Raw genomic sequence first — 20,162 nt, 5'->3', positions numbered from 1 at the left:
AAAGGATGAAGAGGCAGAACATACATCCTCACTTATTCCCCAACGGTATGCAACCTCCTGCATACAGAAGTGCAATTTGTGACGGGAAAATGATAGATTCCCTCCCGCCCCACCTTGTGATCGGGGCCGAGGGTGCTGGCGGCCGGTGGCTGCCTCCTCTGATGGCTCCTGAACTTCAGCCAGTTCAGTATCCGTGACCCTTGCTGGGGACACTTCGGTATTGCCATCCCTTGAGTGGCCTTTTTTTCCACACTGCAAGTATCTCGCCGCTTTCCTGATATGATTTTCCACTCCTAAATCCGTAAGACCCGAGCTGGCTCCCGGATTTTCTGCTCAACGCTTGCTCTGCGATTGCTTTCAACTTAGATTAGGCCATCATAAGTGAATAACAGACACCCACTGCCACGATCGTATTGATTTTTACTCTCCTGTGATATTAAGACTATTTCGGTCCTGATTCAACAAGTAAAAAGGCTCCCCAGAAGGAGAATGAAGTGTCCTACAGCACAGATTTTATGGTTTATGTGCCTCCCTCCCCTCCTCCCTGTGTACCCCCCTTTCCTCCGAAGAGAAATAGATTTGTCGAAAGATAATGATTTTAACTCCGACGGACTGGAGCACATAAAGTTTGATTCCGCCGCTGCTGCCCTGTGTTATTCTGGCATTTCCCAAACGATTTTAAATCCCTCCAGTTATTTATGTGTCGCTTTTCAGCCTCCGCTATTTTATTTATTTATTTATTTACTTAAAAGCTTTATTGTATTTACCTGCTGATTCCAAAGCTGAGGAAAAGCCTAATTGATTTTTAAAAGATCACCAGCAGAATTTCAATCCGCTTGGGAACCTGTTTCCACCTGCCAGACGAGTGTCTGATTATGGGTAATTATGTTATTTAAGAGTTGATAAAAGGCGGGAGCTCTCTGCTGGTGCCCGGGCCCCTTCCCCGGTCCGGGCTCGGAGGGGACCCAGGCGGGGACAGTCGCGGCGGGGCCGCCGCCAGCACGTGCACCGCCGCAAACACAATTACGGAGCCGCCGTTAATAATTCATGGGCTGAGATTTAGAAAATTAATAAAATGAATTATAACAAGAGGCTAATTAAAAACTTTAGTAATTGTTGTCAAGACAGCTTGATGGGAGGCGTGCTGCACGAACCGCCCCCTCCCTCTCCTCCAGCCCCCCACCCTCTCCGCTCCCCTTCCCTTCCTTCCCTCTTCCCCCTTCTCCTTCCGCTTTTGGAAAGCGTGCTTTCCGCACCCTCCCCCCCCCCCGCCCTGCAACCCCTTCGCACCTGACGGAGGCTCAGGTTGGAAGAAAAGCAGTGCATTAATATATAGGTCAGCTGAATATATAGGTCCCAGAGAAGGGGCCGAAGTGGCAAAACTGCAAACAAGTCTCTTTGCACCGTGGCAAGACAAGATAGGTAGGCGGACGGGTGGGTGAATGAAATCCGGGGTCCTAAAGTTAATTTAAAGTAGGACGTCACGTATGAATCTGCGAAGAAGCTGCGGTAGCTGCAAGTGGCCGCTTCACGGGCGGACAGGCGGGGCTGGGGGCACGCAGGGGCTGGGGGCAGGCAGGGGCAGGCAGACCCCCCGCTGGCAGAGGCGCGCACTTTCCGCCTGCCCTCTCGCACCTCCGGCAGCAGTGGCAGTCGGTGCTGCGCTGCCTGCGCGGGGGGCGGAGGGGCCGCAGGGTGCCCACTGCCGCCCCGCTGGGTCGCATTTCTCCTGCTGGGTTAATATACAACGTTAAGCCGGGCTCAGCGCGGTGTTTCCGCGGGCAGACGGGGTCAGGCAGCCTGGTCTGCTGTAGCCCTGCAGATTTACGGCCGTGTCACCAGCCAAACCCTGCCGTGGCTTCATCGTCAAGGGGCAGCTGTGCATGCAAAATCTGCTTCCCAAATTGGTCTCTGGACTTCTGCGGAGTCACAGCCCTCTGGGAAAGCAGGAGTCCTCCTTTGAACTGTATTTCAGCTTCTTCAGCCTTCTCACCTAAGTATGCCAAAGCATCTCTCTAACTCCAGGGAAAAGTTGTTAAAAACCTCTGTTTAAAAAATACATCTTGGGAGCTAGGAGGGGAATTACTTAAAAAAAAAAAAAAAAGATTACATAAGACTTTAATCACTCTAAGGACTGAAGTATTTAAAAGGTTTTATATGAAAATTAAATAATAATTAAAAAAAAACAAACCGCACCGCTGCGTTGAAGGTAAATTGCAACTTGGCATTCATTCTGGCAAGTGTCATAAAAGTATCAAAACAAGCCTCTTTCCGTGGGTACGCCGAGCGACCCTCCTGCCTGGCCAGGGTGTAGCGCAGAGCTGTTCCCGGTGAGGAGGAGGATCCCCCCGGGCCCAGTGAGCCCGTGCTCAGCAGGGGGGGCAGCCACACCGCTCATGCTGCCAACACCGAGGTGCGGAGGGGGGCCAAAGGAGTAGATGTGCATCTCTTCCCCGGATAAAAGAAAGTTGCAAGTATAAGCCAAAGCTAAGACACGTAAAAGCTGTGGGCTTGGGGCGTATTTTGAATGTATTTATTTTTTAAAAAAGATGTTTCTTAACAAGAGGCTAGTATGTCAACATGAATACCTCTTTTTACAGGCTGCGTGGAAAGAAGACGAGGCGCCGATATACATAACTTAGCCCTTGATGATGGTCATTATGTAAACGGAATTACTAACGAAAGTTTGTTCGGTAACTAATTATAGCTCACTACATCTCTGCCTCTCTTCACCTCAGAATAATGTATACAAACTTTTGTACACGCTGATCAGAATAAAACAAAGTGTTGACAGCATCCAGCAGTGGAAATTCACTTACACAAGACTTTTTTTTTCACTGAAGTGTTGACAATAAACATTTAATGAAGGCAGAGACTTGGATGTCTCCAGACAGTGTCAGAATACTTTAAACAGACCATTAGCATGGCTTCTTCTACTTCAAACAGAGCACACTATACCATAACATTATAAAAATACAAAGTATTAAACAAATAATCTGTTTATACAGATACTTTAAGCTGTTTTCACCAGCTCTGACATCCCCTGTATTTAGTAACAGAAACTTACTCATTTCAGATTACTCGCGCTTAAAAAATGTTAAATACAGTTAATGCAATATTAATCGCCCTTTGGTGATATAAAATGCAATATTTTCAGGCAGCTATCGAGCTTTTCTAGAGGAAGAGCTGATGAAAACAGTCACAGCTGAATAGTGGAGAGAAAAAAGCTCTGTATTTATTGCTTTTGTTTGGCTTTTGGCTACAGAGACAGGAACATTCTAATGGGGTAAGGACATTTATTTTATCTGCAATCTATTGCTGCTAGAGCAGGAGTGGCAGATGGGGTTTGGTGTTATATTCACAGAGTAATTTAGAGCAAATCCTAATAACTAATAATGATTTATGTTAATTTCAATCACTTATGTGACTTTATTAAAGCACTGCTGTAAGAGGAATAGAAGGGGGGTGGGTAGGGGTGAAAGAGGAGAGACTGGAGACAGGCAAGCTGTGTCTGTCTGAAACCAAACCGCATGCTCGAGAGGTTGCTGTGCTGGGCTCCAGCGAAATTTCTGACCTGAGGAAGCAGTGACTAGCACCAGCTACAGTGCATGGCTTGCTTTTCAGGCTCTGTATCTCCGGCGCTAATTTCTTAAAAGAAAAACCCGGTGGAGAGACCCCGTCCGCTTACGAGAGGCAAACAAAAACAGAGAAAGAGAGACAGAGCGAGAGCGCGAGAGAGACTCGCATTATGCAAAATGTATTGATTGTGTGCGAGGAATCCGCGGTGCTGATGTGCTGGGCTCTCGAAAGAAGATAAGAAAGCTACTGGCAGAATAGCTAGAGAGATCCCAAATGCACAGTACGACAAACTTTTATTCTGGGGTGCTTCAGCGTGCTGCAGGACTACAGCGCTCTACTCACGTCGCATCGGGTTTATTCCTTTCCGTAATTCTCTAGAATTCTTTTCCCTAAGAGATTTTATATGCTTATTATGGAAAAAGAAAATAAAACAAACAAACAAAAAACCTCAGCTATTGCAATGAGCCTTTGGTATTCTCCCCTGTAATCTTCAGTTTCATTAACAGCTGATAATACTAGGGTGCACTCCCTCAAAACACAGGCGCGTAGTGTGTGCATTGAAATGAGAGATGCTTGCAAAAGCCAGGAAATCTCAAACCAACTAGTGCTGCTCTGCATAAGGTGGGTTTGATGTAGGAGAGAGGAGTACTTACAGGATTTTGAAAGGGAGGGTGCTCTTCGCTTCTGGCAATTTGCTTTCCCAGTTACCTTTATGCGTTTTTCTGCCTTAAGGCATACAGTCTGAAAGTAAAACAACATCAAAACTCCTTATTAACACTATTTTCCTGAAATCAGAAGATGGAGCTATCTGAAACCTTTAATCTAGCTTTAGCATTTATTTCCCGACAAAACAGCCAGAACAAAGGTCTAAAGAGCTAGGGCAGTTATCTACAGGAGACCAAAAGGCAAAGTGCAGGGAGTGATTTATCTTTCTATCAGAACCCTTGAAATGGATTAAATAAATCTTAGGTTTTGCTGCTTTCTCAGCCACTGTATTGTGGACTGTAATTCCCGCTTCCAAACAACTCGTCTGGGAACAGCCTCGCTCCCCCGCTGCCGGGTGCTATAGCTGCAAGTTTCCTGACTTTTTGGGTTATTTGCAGAAAGCTGCCTTTTCTGCTCTGCAAGCTGGCGCCGCATTTTAAACGCGGTTTGCACACAAGGCAAAATTTGTGTTCTCTGTGGTGAAGGTTTTATACACAGCAATTTCTTTCTTTAGATGTTTTTTTTTAAAAAAATAAATAATAAAAAAGAGGGAGAGAAATCCCTATTCTAGGGACTAGGAGTGATGTTGCTGCCTCTTGCCGCCTCTTCGCTTGAACATTCAAATCGGGGTGTGTGGTGTGTGTGTGTGCGCCGGCTGGTTTTTTTTGTTGTTTTTTTTTTTTTTTGAACTGCATGGCAGGGGGACGCCGCGGGCTGCGCTCAGGCGGGCGCGGCGGCGGAGCTTCAGCACCAAGGAGAGCTCCGGCGGGGCGGGAGGGCTGCGCGCAGGCGGAGGTTCAGCACAAGGGAGAGCTCCGGCGGCTCGGGGCGCGGGGAGAAGCTGCGTCTGTCTGTCTGTCTGTCTGTCTGCACAGAGCCTGTAATATGTTAATGGCCGTAGGGTATGCCTGGGGTACCATCTCAAGCTGCTTCGCGCACCATATGTCAGGCCGTTAGCCACATGGATCTATTAATCAAAGGGGGAGAGAGGGAAGAGGAGAGAAAGGCGGGGAGGGGGGAAGGGGGGGGAAGGGAGCTTTTCATACCCCACCCTATTCTGCTGTATACTTTCTCCTTTCATTTCTCTCAGATATAAAGACCCGGAGTGCCTCTAACACACAGCTGTAATTGTCTTTTAGTTCTCTCTTTTATACCCTCCTGTAACCAGCTCAGGTTAGCCGATAGCAAGGTTTGAGGCGGGGGAGGGGGTGGAGGGAAGGGAATGTGTCAGGTTTCCCCCGGCAAAGGATTTGGTTTTAAAATGCTGCTCAACTTCTGTGACAAAGAGGATCTCCTTCCACCCCCTCAGCCTTCTCCTCGAGGAAGCTGCCTCTGAGGAGAAGGCTTTCTCGAGGATCACCTCCCCTACACACGGCCAGACCTCTGACCGCCCTTACCATTTTTACATGTGCCCTGTTAGCTACTGCAGCACGTCATTTCTTCACGGGAGGTTTGTGACACGGTAACTAAACCCGTGAGATCCACAAAAGCACCGGTTCCACAAAATTACCGGGAGCAGGGGAAAAAGTAGTGTGTGTAGGAGAGAGGTTTAAAAGCCCTTGTGTGCATAAATTTTTCATGCAGCCCTCGAAACAGGACCAGCGGGTCCATCCAAACTTCTGCGGTGCAGGCAAATAAAGATGTCCTGATGTACCTAATGCCAAGAGGAGATGCAAGGGATCTTGCCTCTGTTTTCTGCTCCTTGCTTGGAAGATGAGGTGGTTGGGGGGGCTTTCTCTTCAGGGTGAGCATGAACATGCTCACACGGGCTTCTCCTGGACAGCCCATAGATGTACAGCACAGGAAATCAACAGTCCCAGCCTAATTCTGAGACTGCTGTATTTTAAAATTACTATTATTGTTATTATCATTAATTTTATTTTCTTTCGTGATGAATGAGGGGAAACATTAAAGGCACTGACTTTTTCGCTCAGGCACATACCCCATAAAGTTTTGAAATTCTAGATTATTATGAAGTCCTACAGTGGTTTAGGAAAGTTATTGAGTTCAGAGGAGGGAGAGAACAGGACCAATTCACTGTGCCAGGACCCTGCAGCAGGGTTCCTTCGTGGGGAGCGTCCAGGTGGATCGGGCAGATCCCCTACCCCTGATATCCAGGCCAAGAGGCATGCACTTAGGTACTGGAAATGGCTGAAAAACACCCTGAAAAAGGGACAGGAAGTTGGGCTAGACCAAGGACAAGGAACATATGGATGAACTCTGCTTTTCTTAGGTTTACATAATTAGCACTGTTCCCTCTGTTGTTACAATGCATCACAGAGAGGCAAGTGAGAGGTAAGAAGTCCTTGAGACAACTTCTGCAATTGCATACACAGGATAGTAACCCTCTTGATTGTGTTGTGTGGTACAATGCATAGGTTATGTTGAAGTCAGTCTTTAAGACAGACTTTTTTTCTGGTCTTTTTTCCCCTTTCAGTGGCTGGAAAAATAATGAATACATTTCTGTTTAGATCTAAAGCTGGCACCTGTCTTCTGGAATCTATGTTTTAATACAGGTTACATTTAACCTGTAAAAAATATGAAAGCTTTTCTAAGCAATACTTTACATCCAGACCGAGGTAAAAGCAAGGGCTGTCAGTTGATTCTTCATTTCCACCTATCTGGGGAAAGGCTCTTATTACCTTTAAATTTTGGTGCACACACCACCCATCATTTTCTTCCCCTATTTAAAAGGTAACCCATATATCTGTCGTTTTAGGTTTCCAAAGACTCGTAACTTAATTCCTTCAGGCTATTCATCAGCACAGTAATTAAACTAGCAAATGGATGTAAATAAAGTGAAATTGGTTTCATGACAGATGAGCCGAAGAGGCCTCTGACATGAAACAAGCCAGGACAATAATTATTTCTGCACCGGGCTATATGAGGAACTCCATCTGGATTTATTAGGTGCTGCAAGTTATTTGCTGGGAGCAGGCAAGACAGGAGGACTCACTTTAATTTGATAGCTTTTTTTTTTTTTTTTTTTTCCCCTTTTTGCATCCTAAGTAGGTTACAGAAATACAAATCTGGAATTAACTTTGGCAATACTCTGAGAAGCCTCTACCAAATGTAAGAATTCGGCAATGAAAATAGTGGGAAAAAGAAATTTTTGTTTAAACCGTTCCCCCCTCCCCCCCAAATGCTGAATAGGATAAAATCTAAGTTAAAATCCTGCTCTCGAGCTACCCCTTATTAAAAAATTATCCAGATCACCCTGGCAGCCAGTGTTTGCTTTTCTCTTCTACAAATATGCGTGTGATACAGTGGAGATAATAGAAAGAAAGTAAATTCTGGAGATCTTGGGAATCCTGAAGAGCTTCTCGAAAAAAATAAAAAATATTCTCAGCTAAATCGTGTCTGGTAAAATGTCCCAGCTCCCTGTTCTCTGTCAAGGGAAAGTTTGTTCCTGCGGAAAATAGGGGAGCAGAGAAAAGGGCTGCGAAAGAAGACTATAGATTCCGCAAAGCCCAACTATAATTGGAGCCATCAGGTCCAGCTTGGATTGGAAGTAATATACAGAATAAATAAAAAAAGGGCTCTCACAGCAGGTGCAGATTAGTCCCTTTTCCCATGAAAAGATTAGAAACTGACTGCTTTATGCTTAAACGTACTCTCAATTATTTAAGCTCCCCTTCGTGATTAGCAAGTAAAAGTAACGCTCCAAAGCGCTGAAGAAATGAAGCAAGAATAACATCCCTTTCCCACAGCTCACGTAGGCTTTCCAGCACATGCCCTGCTTCCTGCCGGATAACCGCGCTCAGGCCGGGGAAGGCTCTTAGACACATACACCTGTAGGGTGGGGAGGGGGGAAAAGAAAGAGGGAGGGGAGAAGGAGGGAGGGGGCAGGTTCAGCGGGAAAAAATGCTGCTGTCGAGGCTGTGCAGGCTGCAGCCCAACCTTGATTCACAGGCGGTTAGGATCCGTGGAGAGATTTTCCCAGGAATGACTGGACTCTCATCATCCCTTCCACTGGGGGGATGGAGTGAAAATCTCGCACCAAAATCCCAAGCAACAAAAAAACAGCCCTCAAACCACCCGCTTTGAAAGGGCTGGAAATGAAGCGAGGACGCCTGTGTTTGCTTAAGGCAGTTTGATTAGGGTTCATATCTTTCTGCAATCAAATCAGAGGCGTTTTCCACCCTTCCTCAAGGAACCGGCTGTGGTTAACTGCAAAGCCGGGGAGAGATCCTAAAGGGATTGAAACCCCGTTATGTCTGAAGCTTTCCCTTTTAACACACACCAGACTAATTATTTAAAAGTTCTTGAAAAATTAGAAGGCATAGCCCGGTCCTTTAATTAGAATACACTGTGAACAGGGATAGCATATGGAGGGGAATGTCAAGAAGAGGGTGCCAGGGGCAGATCCTAGGAAATCTGTATTCATTTCTGCCTCCTATTTGTTCAGTAATCTCTACCATCATAACTAAATCTTGGAGCACTGATGTAGTTCGAGTTGTTGTTGACTCAACGTCAAAATTCAATCACTGGGGGTTTTGCATCAGCCGGGCTACTTATTTGTCTAATAAATCCGTCATTTTGTAAGAAAAATATTTGAGCAGCCGTACTTGACCTCTTGGTATCCACAAGTCACATTTATTTCTACCAGTTTACAAATGCAAAATGGAGATGATCATCTTCATGCCTCGAGGTACTGTGTTGATTTCTGATTGGATTCTAGATGGAAATGTCTATTTTAAATACCCCATGATTAAATTGTACACATAATAGAATTCATGCCTCTCAAATCAAATCCTGATTAGCAAACCCCGATTTTATTTTATTTTTTTAAATATTATTTAAGCATAAATTGTTTTATTAAACGATTTGCTATCGCCCTCCCCGCCTACCCCCGCTGTAAGATTTTATTACAGCCGGGCATCTTTCTCACTGGAAAACTTATTTTGACCTTGGACTATCCGTTTCTGATTGAAAGATGTCAGATAAGGGTGGGATGGAAGCACAACCGTTTGAGAGCGCTGTCTAGTCCGTGACATCCCGCACTGGGGGATTTACTGCCTTTATTTTTGTGCATAATTCTTCCAAAAAAGGGGCCACACTGTACAAGTTTATTTGACGGGGGGGCGGGGGGGGGGGGGGGTGTGGGTGGGTGAGGGAGGGGAGGGTGTTGGGGAGAGGGGGTGGGGCGGGAAATAACTATCGCGAGCTTCTTGGTTTGGGGGAAGGGGGGTAGATGGGGCCGGGGGGATGGGAAGGAATAAGTTGACTATCAGGAGGGAAGAGGTTTGGGAGCCTGTGGGCTGCAGAGGCCGGCTTCAGCAGCCAACACGAGCCCCAGGGAGCCGAGGCACTCGCCCACCCCCCGAGGGTCCCCGCGCTCTGTGCCCGGCCGGGCCCGCCGCGCACTGCGGGTCCCGCCGCTCCCTGCCCAGGGATGCCCCATGGCCGTGGGGCCCGGCTCGCACCTTCCTCGGCCACCTGCTTTTTTATTATTATTTTATTATTATTATTATTTGCGGGGGGCTTGTTTCTTTCGATAAACGTCCTCCCTCCCGCTTCCCTTCACTTTTTGACTCCCGCTCCCTGAGCTCTCCCCTTGGGCGGTTTCCGGGGTCTTTCCGTCTCCATGGAAATATAAAGGGCGTTATTCCCGCATGAAAGCCAGCTATCCATTCATTCCCTCAGCACCCACCGGTGCCGGGACCAAGAAGGGCCACGGCTGGCTAGCTGGAGCGGGGATACTTGCCAAGGCAGCCTCCCAGGGCAACCACCCTCTGTGAGCTCCTGAACGACGCGGTGCCCTGCGCCAGGAAGGGGGGGAAAAAGGGGAATATTTCAGCATATTGAAAATATTAATGTTGGCTTATAGGAATTAATGTAATGGGCTGTAGTTATTAACAACTTATAAAGGCTTAAATCAATATAAATTAATTTAATTATGATTTCTAATTGCATTATGCATGATCAATTTGAAACACTACATTAAAGATAATTAGAGCAGGGTGCTAGTCACTAATCACTTCCCTAATAGCTTAATGAAAAGGAATGTCATGTATTACCTATGGAGTGGACCCATGAAATAATATAAATGCTTCTTTCCCAACTGAAAATAATTGTACCTTCAATAGATGTTTTAATCACTTTATTGTAAATACAAAATGAACTTGGACTGTTTTACATGGCCTTGATTAAATTTTACTGATAATGATTGAAGTGCTGATGTATTATCAGTCCATCTATTGATGACCTGAAGGCAGACTAACTTTTATGTAAAAGTAGCATGCTGTCCTTAGAAGCTAGTGCCAAGAGGTCACAATAGATGGAGGTCCTAGCTTAGCATAATGGGTTTAACATTTCCATGACATCATCAGGGAATCTGAAAAGGAGTCTAAGGATAATCAGAGTGGTCATTCAGAAGCAGAGTAAATATTTTATGAGGATATATAGAAGACAGGAAAGAAGGTGGTCGGAAAGGTGAATCTCTACTTCTTCATGCTCTGTGAAGAAGATTTTTTGTTTGGTACCAATTTTGATTGAAAACTTGTGTATTGTTAATACAAAATAAAGCAGTGCATGACCCTTGGAGGGGTGAATTCCAATTTGTTTTCAGCTGCAATCTAAATATGTTTCTGCTCATTGTTACCTTTATGGGCTACAGATTATTTCTCTGTTACTTTTCAGATATAAATACATCCTTACTTGGATTCTTCATTCTCTCTGCACATTGTCACTTACACAGGGATCTGTTCGTACCTTAATAACAAAAGTTGATTTGTAGTTAAAATCAAAACCAATCAACACAAATGAATGCTTTGTAAATGGATGGTGTGAGGCAGATCAATTAAAATTATTTCCCTGTGATGAGCTTTATTTTCACATCTTTGCCTAAGAACTGAAGAAGTACTTGCAGCATACATCTAGGTTAGACTCATTATATAATTAATCATTCTCAGAGAACTAGTGTGTAATTAGGGAAACTAAGATTTAAGGAGAACAATAAAGAACAGTAGTATATAATACCCACACTTGTCACAACAAGATCTTTTTGAAGAATTTGCCTTCTATTAAGCCATAATTGAGACCAAGAAGCTTTGGAGCTCCTGAGGATAACACTACCTGAATAAAGAGGAGAGAAGGATAGAGCCTAAATGTAAAGAAGGATAGCCCTTTAAGTCTAACTTATTAGAAACATACTGATTTTAGTACTGAAGTATGAGGGTGGGTGACCCTGTGGATGGAACTATTCCAGGGATAAGCCGCTGTTCTTTTTTAAAAAGATTCTCCTGCTTAAAAGTGCACAGTCAAATAGTTATTTTTCCCCCTGCTATGTCTTGCAGAGGGAAAGCAAAAGCAGAAATAAGCTTACTTTGCATAACAATATCTAAATATTCCAGTGAAGTGGGACAAATTGCAGGATGAACCTGGTCATTCCCTCTGTTGTTCACAGCTTGAAATGATGTGGCCTCATACTGTCAAGTTCCAGTCACAAGATCTGAAAGCAATTCATGGAAAGGGTTTAAAAAGTGCAGGTACTCCAAACTCAAACTTGCTGTTTTTTTTTTAAAGAAAAATAATCCCCAGAATTCCATAGCTCCTGCAAGGAGAGTTCTAATATAGTGCAATAGAAAGAAGTATATGTGGAATCTAACACCTTGAACTAAGGATGGGTTATCAACACAGCTTAAAATATCCAACTGACAAATAATGCCTTATAAATTCCAGTGGAAACAAACTCTTAAGGCTCCTGTATCACTTCAGCTATGGTAACTGCTCCAGCTGCTGTGACTTTCAAGCTAGGTTGGTCCATTATCACATCCTGACCTCTGCCCCAAGCAAAATGATTACCATGAGTGTTGTTCAATCTCTTGTCAGAAATGAAGAGTCCCCCAGCATGAATCTTCCATAGCCAAAGAGCTCACAAGGAGAAAAAATAGTCCACTGGATTTCACAGATGGACACAAGGGCTGAAGCCTGTATGTAAACTCATTTTGTGTTATGCCTTAATTTTCTCTGCCATGACTAAATATTGCACCAGCCTATATTTTCCAGCTTGCACTGGACTTGGGGAAATCTTATCTGCAAAAAGATACAGGTGAGGTATTAAGTAATGCAACTGCTTTTGAGAATATATATATATTTCTTTTTTTCTTTTTTCTTTTTGTTTTATTTTTTTCTATTTTCTTTTTTTAAGTCTGAGCACAAAGAAAATCTTTGCTTGTGCAGAGGACCCTTAGTTATAAAAGCCTCACCTATACACTGAGTGATCAGCTTGAGAACCACATGGAGTCTATGTTTTATGCTGTTCCTTCATACAGGAATTGATTTTAGTTAGCAATGTGAACCAAGGATGGAGCATGAGTGCTGTTTGTATACCAGGGAAAGGAATTAAAATTTACAGGAGATACACTGACAGCTGAGGCATATAGCTTTGTAGCTGTGGAACTATGCCGTGCTCCCCTCTCTAAATGAAATCCAGTAGTTAATACAACAAACACCTTCATGGTTCAAATGCATCTTTCCACCCTTATAGGCAGCATTCAAATAAGTGGCATATTTGTAATTGTGGCCATTCAGCAGAGCCTGAGGATCTATTTCTGAATAGTTTTTGCCCAAGATTTTTTGTTGAAAATAAAATTGATTTTTGCTCCTCATTTAACTTAAATGGAAGAAAATTTTAATTCTTTTAAATAGATAATAAAAATAACAATACAAAATCCCCCAAATTATGTTTGTTGCCTGACATCTCAAGGCTTTCTCTTTTCTGATTGACTGTTTTTTGCACAAACCACTGACAGCTGCAGGTGAATATGTTAGCAGAAACTTTTAATAAAATCTTTGGGTTTTAAAGCTTCAAGACTAAACCTGGCAGCTTTGTCTTTCAGTTATAGAACTAAACACATTTTGACCAGTGCCTGTTTTAATGCTATTCAGGCAGCATAGTTATGCCTGGCCAGGTTGCCATCGGGATCGTGGTAGTGAGCTGCCATGCTCAGGGTGAATATGTTTGGTTGCAATGCTATATTTTTTAAAAAAATAAACTTCTCAAAGACTGTGCCACAATGTCAGCTAATTGGACTCTGGGTATTGCTTTTTTTTTTTTTCTTTTTTTTTTTTTTTTTTAAATGTTCAGGGTTGTGCTAGAGAAGTTTTTAAGTAATATGAAGCAAGGGAAGGTCTTTTCAGCATCCATGGGAGACTGAAGAGGATGATGCTCTTAGCATGTAATTAAATATTAATAATAGGGAGAGGTTGGACTTATTTTTATTCTCTAAAACATTGTTAATAGGTCTCAGTCTGGCACTGAAAACATTAGGCACATTGCTCTGTGTCTCACCTTTTTAACCCTGTTTGCATGTTTAAGTAAACACATTTAAGGTCTTTTGTGCTTGTGATTGGTGACAAAAACAATCTGTATGTTAAATCAGTGCCGGGCTCAGGAGAGGAGCATATTCTGGTTCAAATTCATCTCATTGCATACTGAGTCAAGCATGATAGCCACAAACTATTCTGTCTGTATTAGAATTGTATATGGCTCGGTTGCCCCAACCGGAGGACAAGGATGGGGAGTTTATACTTATCCATAAAAATGTGGAAATATTAAAAAAATAAATTGGATTAAGAAACAGATGAATATAATGACCTTCCTTACTCTCAATCATGTGCTGCCAGCTAAGTGTTTGAATCTGAAAAATTGCACTAATGAAGCTATTTGAAGGCTTTTGTGGACAACTGCTTCCTCTTTGAAGATTAAATGAATGATGTTGATGTGATTAATCTTAGTACAGGGAGTGATGCAGCAGCCAGAAAATACCTTGGTGATTTTCATAATTAAACTGAATCAACATTTCAAAGAAATGCCAGTGTTATCACTTGTATATTAGAATTACATTCATTAGACAGAAGAAACAAATAATTTGAGCAAACAAGATTTTCCTTTTGGTGTACTGAGGCTTCTGTCATGTCTCAGAGTATCTTGCTATAATTCATCATTACTGTTTAATTTTATCTTTGCTTTTTTCAGTTACTTGATTGCTGTTTATTTTTCCTTTACCATCCTAATGATTCACCGTTACTCACTTCCTGATTCCTTATTTCAGTATTAAATAACCTTTCCTGGTTTTCCAGTTAAAATTATCTGCCCGGTATAGGATTTCAAATCATCGTTACTAAAAAATTATGTGAATAGTTTCGCTGAGTTACACAGATAACGGAGCTAGGCATTCCAATGATCTCACAGGTTTGCAAAAGCTCATCTATAAAAGATAGGGCAAACCACAGAATGTATGAGAGGCAGGAGGGAGGGACAACAGTCTCTGCATAAGGCTGAGAACACAAATAGTTCACAGTGGTCTGCAGTTTGGCTCAGATTCTGCAGGTTTAACTCATTCCCTGAGAGTCTTACATATTTCCATAGGACTTACCATAGAATCATAGAATCATAAAGGCTTGAAAGGACCTTACAGATCATCAAGTTCCAACCTCCCTGCCATCAGCAGGGACCCCTACCACTAGATCAGGTTGCACAAAACCTCATCCAACCTGGCCTTAGAAACCTCCAGGGATGGGGCATCATCACCCTCCCTGGGCAACCCATTCCAGTTCCTCACCAGCCTTATAGTAAAGAATTTCTTCCTAATATCTAACCTAAATCTCCCCTCTCAGTTTAAAACCATTACCCCTTATCCTATCACTGTCTCCTCTGATGAAAAGCCCCTCCCCAGCTTTCCTGCAGCCCCCCTTCAAGTACTGGAAGGCTGCTATAAGGTCTCCCTGGAACCTTCTCTTCTCTAGGCTGAACAGCCCCAACTCTCTCAGCCTGTCTTCATAGCAGAGGTGCTCCAGGCCTTTGATCATCTTGGTGGCCCTTCACTGGACCCTCTCCAACAGCTCCATATCTTTCTTGTGCTGAGGGAACCAGAACGATAATTGCTAAAGGGTCTGAACCTGAATTTACATAATTGAGCAACCCTAAGTGGTCTGTAATAGTGTATATTTAAAATATTTGAATAATATATGTGCGTTACTTCCTATTACATATGTTTCCCATCATACATACCTAAACACATAGATGGACACATACATGCACATGTATATTCATTGACAGTAAACCTGCCAACCTGCCAGACAGTTTAGGTAGGATAAAAACAATGAACATCATAAAACTACAGTCAGCTGCTTCTTTAATACAAATGAAAGTGAAGGGGTAGGGTTAATAATTGTTGCATCAGTACAGTCACTGTATTACTCTTTTTATCACCACTTCAGATTATTTGAAAGGTTTCTCTGTGACTTTTAGTAACCCTGATATTTACAGTGTAGTTCTACTCATTGCACAAGCTTTCCTTTCACAGTTGCTTAATAGAAAAAAACCCACTATTCAGCGTAGTGGATAAAATACTAGCTTTTCACCTTGAGGACCTCAATTTTAGTTTGTTTCATGATCTGAAGTGAAATGAGCTTGGTGGTCTCCATAATCTCTAATAATGAGTGAGACGGGCAATAATCAACAAGACCAAGTTGAAGTTTTCCTCTATATTCAGTTTAAAAGCAGCACGTGGACTTGGAACGGCCTTTGAAACCCAAAGAAAATGTTTCTGTGATACTGTCTAGAAATGATAAAGAAAATATCCCCCTCAACCTGTCTGACCTTCGGTGTCTTCATCTAACCTTGTATTTCTGTATAGCTTACTCTGTTTACCTTAGCTTACTTTTCTTATCCCACCTCTCAATTCTTTATGGAGGAAACATTATGTTTGCTGACATCCCATATATCCTTTTGTCTGTATCTTTTACTGCTCTTTATCCCATGTTGTGTCCCTTAGGTTGGGCTATACTCTGTACACTGCTTTGTATATGACTCAGTTTTTCTTACTACCAGAATAAATGTGATTACCACCACTACTAAGGCAACTGCAGGTGGGAGACCCCAAGGTACATGTTGTAACTAATGACTCACATGTGAATCTGATGGAATTCTTTGTGTTGACTGATTTAATATAGACAGCCCTCATACTGAGTGGTAGCTCTGTGTGTATCAGTCAGCACAGAGTGAACCTTTTGACCACAGAAGATGGTCAAGGAACTCTACATTTAACTCACCTGCCTTTAACAATAAAAGAGACAAGTTGCCCAGTCTAAGTTAACAGTTAGACTTCTGCTGTTGTTCATGAATACAGATGGAGGCATTTCTGAGTGGAGTCTTGTCTCAGCTGAAGACAGCTGACTCTGACAGCAGAGCTGTATACTCTCTGGAGGTCCCTGTCCTTTCCACTGCCTTTAGCACAGACAGAAAGCCTCAGCTAGTTAACCAGCCTTGGAGAGGATATACAGCTATACATCCTCACCTCATTCTTTGTGGCCCAGGTCCATATGGTTTTGAAGTATTTTTCAAAAGAACTTGGGAATACAAGGAGTCTGTTCATTCAGGAATTTGTTTTGGCTGCAGGTGTGTGAATAATGGAACAACAGCAGATTCATGGGTTGGGCTTGATGTGCTGGAAGTTTTCATTGCCTTATCAGCTTGGTTTCTTTGCCTGTAAAGGAGGGCAAAGAGGAAAGGAGAAAAAAAGGTGGATAAAAAGAGGAAGTATTCCCTATGCAGTCAATAGTAAAATGTATTTTGAAAGACTGTATCTTTAGCTCTTTTTTTTGTTTCTGTTACTGAAAACTAGAATTGATCACGTGCAACCTGCTTTATGTGAACCTGCTTTAGCAGGGCGGTTGGACTAGATGATCTCCAGAGGTCCCTTCCAACCCCTACCATTCTGTGATTCTGTGATCTCTTCTAAAAAATTACTCCAATGGGCATTACTCATAGTATTTCAGATATTTTAAACACAGTCTGCCTTGCCTTCCTCTTCCGACATAACTCCAGAACTTAAGGCTACATGAACCCCGCAGAAGAACTAGGTATGATCAAGGGCCAAGTGCTATGCAGTAAACACACTGCCAGTATGAGGACGCTGGTCCTGGTCAGGATGATGCTGTACCATTGGCCCTAAGAATTAAAGGCAGTTTCCTGGCATGGATCCATTTAGAAAAATAAAACCAGCTGAGATGGTTAGCCATGGTAGGTAGCTCTCACAGAGAGAAGCTGAGGAAGCAACAATAGATGAGTCCCTTCCAAGTCAGCATATTCTATGATTCTATGATTCTGTGGTTCTATGGCAGTGGGTGTGAGGGCAGTGTTTATTACTCTCCAAAGTTGGCTACATGTACATAATTTATTATTTCAGTGCAGGTACAGCTATACTTTCCTTTGGGCTACAAAAATGAATTGGGGTGGGATTCCCTTCAGGTGGTTTTAGACATTCAAAAGTAGGCATTGAACCTGAACTTGTTGTTCAAGGTCTCTTTGGAGTCAGAGTCAAGAGATAAACCTCTTATGGGAATTCAGTCCACCTCTAAACAACTATCTCATGTAGGATGGATGAATCACTCCTTGAAGGTAACTACTTATCTTCATTTTTAGAGGGTTATAGCTAGGGATAATGAAGCCTTTTCCCTCCTGTAAAATATTTATGGGCATCCAAACATAAAATAACAGGCAGTAGTATATTGTAAAACACACATAATATTCTATGTATACACCAATATACATACATGCGCATTTATAGGACTTCAGGAGCTAGAAGCAGTAGAAGGTCTTGAACAGGTTTGTTTGACAGAGGAATAATATCAAGACAGTTTCAGTGGGGAAAATTTAAAGGCAAAATTTGCTTCCTCTGCTGGAGAAGATTTCCGTTTCAATACCCCCACTGGAAATTGGGATATTCAAACTCTGGAACAAGAGACAGATTAGAAAGGGTGGAAATTACAGGCGAGCATTTATTAATCTCCGGTTTGCTGCTGTTGTAAACAAGAATTATAATTGTTATTAGTTGAAGTGTACTATTTGTAAAATATATTTAATATGTATAAATAGAAAGGAGGTTAAGAATTTTCACAACACAACCAATTGAAATATCTTCAGAATCAAACACTTCAAAAAAGTGTTGAAGTTTTGGAAGAAGAATGTGTTCCTACTCATCACATTTATAAACACCATGCTCTTAAAAACAAGGTAAAGAGTAATAAGAGGTATCTTTTATCTTACTTTGTCCATACAATGAATATTTATATTAAACAAGAAAAAGACAACATATAAACCTTAACTTTGAGCTATTAATTGCTGAAGTTCCTTTTTATCACTATTATGTATAATGTGCACTTTTACCTGTTTTTAAAGGTATCAGAAAATAATATACCTAAAGAGATATTATTTTATAACCAGTTTGTGCTGAAATATTTATAGTAGTTGTTTATCCATAATGTTGTGTATTTAACACAAAAATAAAAAAAGTACAACATTGTTGGCTTAAGGTAAAACTATGTGTTTTGATGTATTAATACTTAATGAGTACACAGATTATTTTGTTTCCTTTTTGAAAGAGCTTTCCAAGATAGCTATACTTCAAAATCACAAAAAAAAAATCTAGATTTTAAGTGTTTAACTGTCAAATGATTTGTGATGAAACAGAGATGGCTTTAATGGTCCTTCCTCAGTCATGCTAAGTGGAACTGCTAAAAATGTCATGATTCTAGACCTTCAGATGCCTTTCATAAGTGGTGTTGTGGAAGTCTCAGACAAAATAATAACAGGTGATTCGGTTTTTTGGATCAGGATACTCAAAGAACGTGGTCACTTTTCTTACGGAGGTGCCAAGTGCCATTGGTGAGGTGGCAGGGTAACAAACATATTGTGTTGGACTGGCAGGTATAAAACAGGACCTATATACTTGACTTTGCACATTACCGTTTAGGCCAGGTATGATATCTTGTGGTATCTAGAATGGCACTAGACACTATGTTTAGGAAAACATCTGACCTACTTCAGATATTGATTTTATGGAGAGATGACCTGCATCCTTGAAGTTGTCTTTGACAATGATAAATGAAATCTAGAGTGACTGGCTTAGTAATGGGCATTTAAGCTGTAGAACTATTGTTAGGTAAGCTGAATTTTACCTTTCAGACCCAAGGCTAAAACCTGGTGTTCTAACCTTCTGTTCAGCCTCCAGTTCATCCCAACTTCTTCATTGTAACTTCTGTTCTTCCTCTGAATTTCACTGGGAAGTTGGGTAACTATTAGGATGCAGGACCATAAACTGAAAAATCATCAGCTCCAAAGCCAACAGCGTATTAATACCATACCACCTAAGCAAGGGGCCTTATTGGCTTGCAGGGGTCAAGACATCTATTATAACACAATTGGAGCTGATCCTGCTGTCTTCTATAAGCCTTATCATTAGGATACTTGTTCAAGGTTTGGGTTCAGGATCTGCTGCAAATTGAGATGACTTGAACCTCATCTACTACAACCCAAGGAAGATCCTATTTATAACACTGTCAGGTCAGTGGGGATTAAAGGACTTGTGTTCTTTTCTGTTAGAGATGGATACCTGTGTAACACTCATTAGACACTGGTCACTGGGAGAGCAAAGACATGCTAGCAGAGGTGGTTGCTTTTTGGGAATTCTTCAGAGTATGGTCTCTTCTTCTGACACTGTTTATGAATTGCACCAAATAATTACATAAAATACAATAGACACAAGTTTTTCCTAAAAAATATTGACCAGTTCACTTTCTTAGTTTCCTGTCTTCCAGTAGAGAAGCCTAGCCACCAGCCTTGTGTCATACATAGCTCCTTAGATGAGCTTTCCCTCTGGCCCAAAATCTTTGTTGTGAGACGTTATTCCATTGTAACAGATCTCAGCCACCATTGTCACATGAAACCTGCTCTTTCAAGAGGTTATCCTCAGCTAAGTGCATTGGATTCTTTCTGGATTTGGTCTCCTGAATAGTTTTGTGACTCTGCTGTCTATATTAACTGAAGGCTAGATTTAATTCTCCACTTGTTGGCTCCAAGTGCTGTCTCA

The sequence above is a fragment of the Apus apus genome, chromosome 1 (assembly GCF_020740795.1).
Source record: "Apus apus isolate bApuApu2 chromosome 1, bApuApu2.pri.cur, whole genome shotgun sequence".
NCBI lineage: Eukaryota > Metazoa > Chordata > Aves > Apodiformes > Apodidae > Apus > Apus apus.
This window is presented reverse-complemented; position numbering follows the sequence as displayed.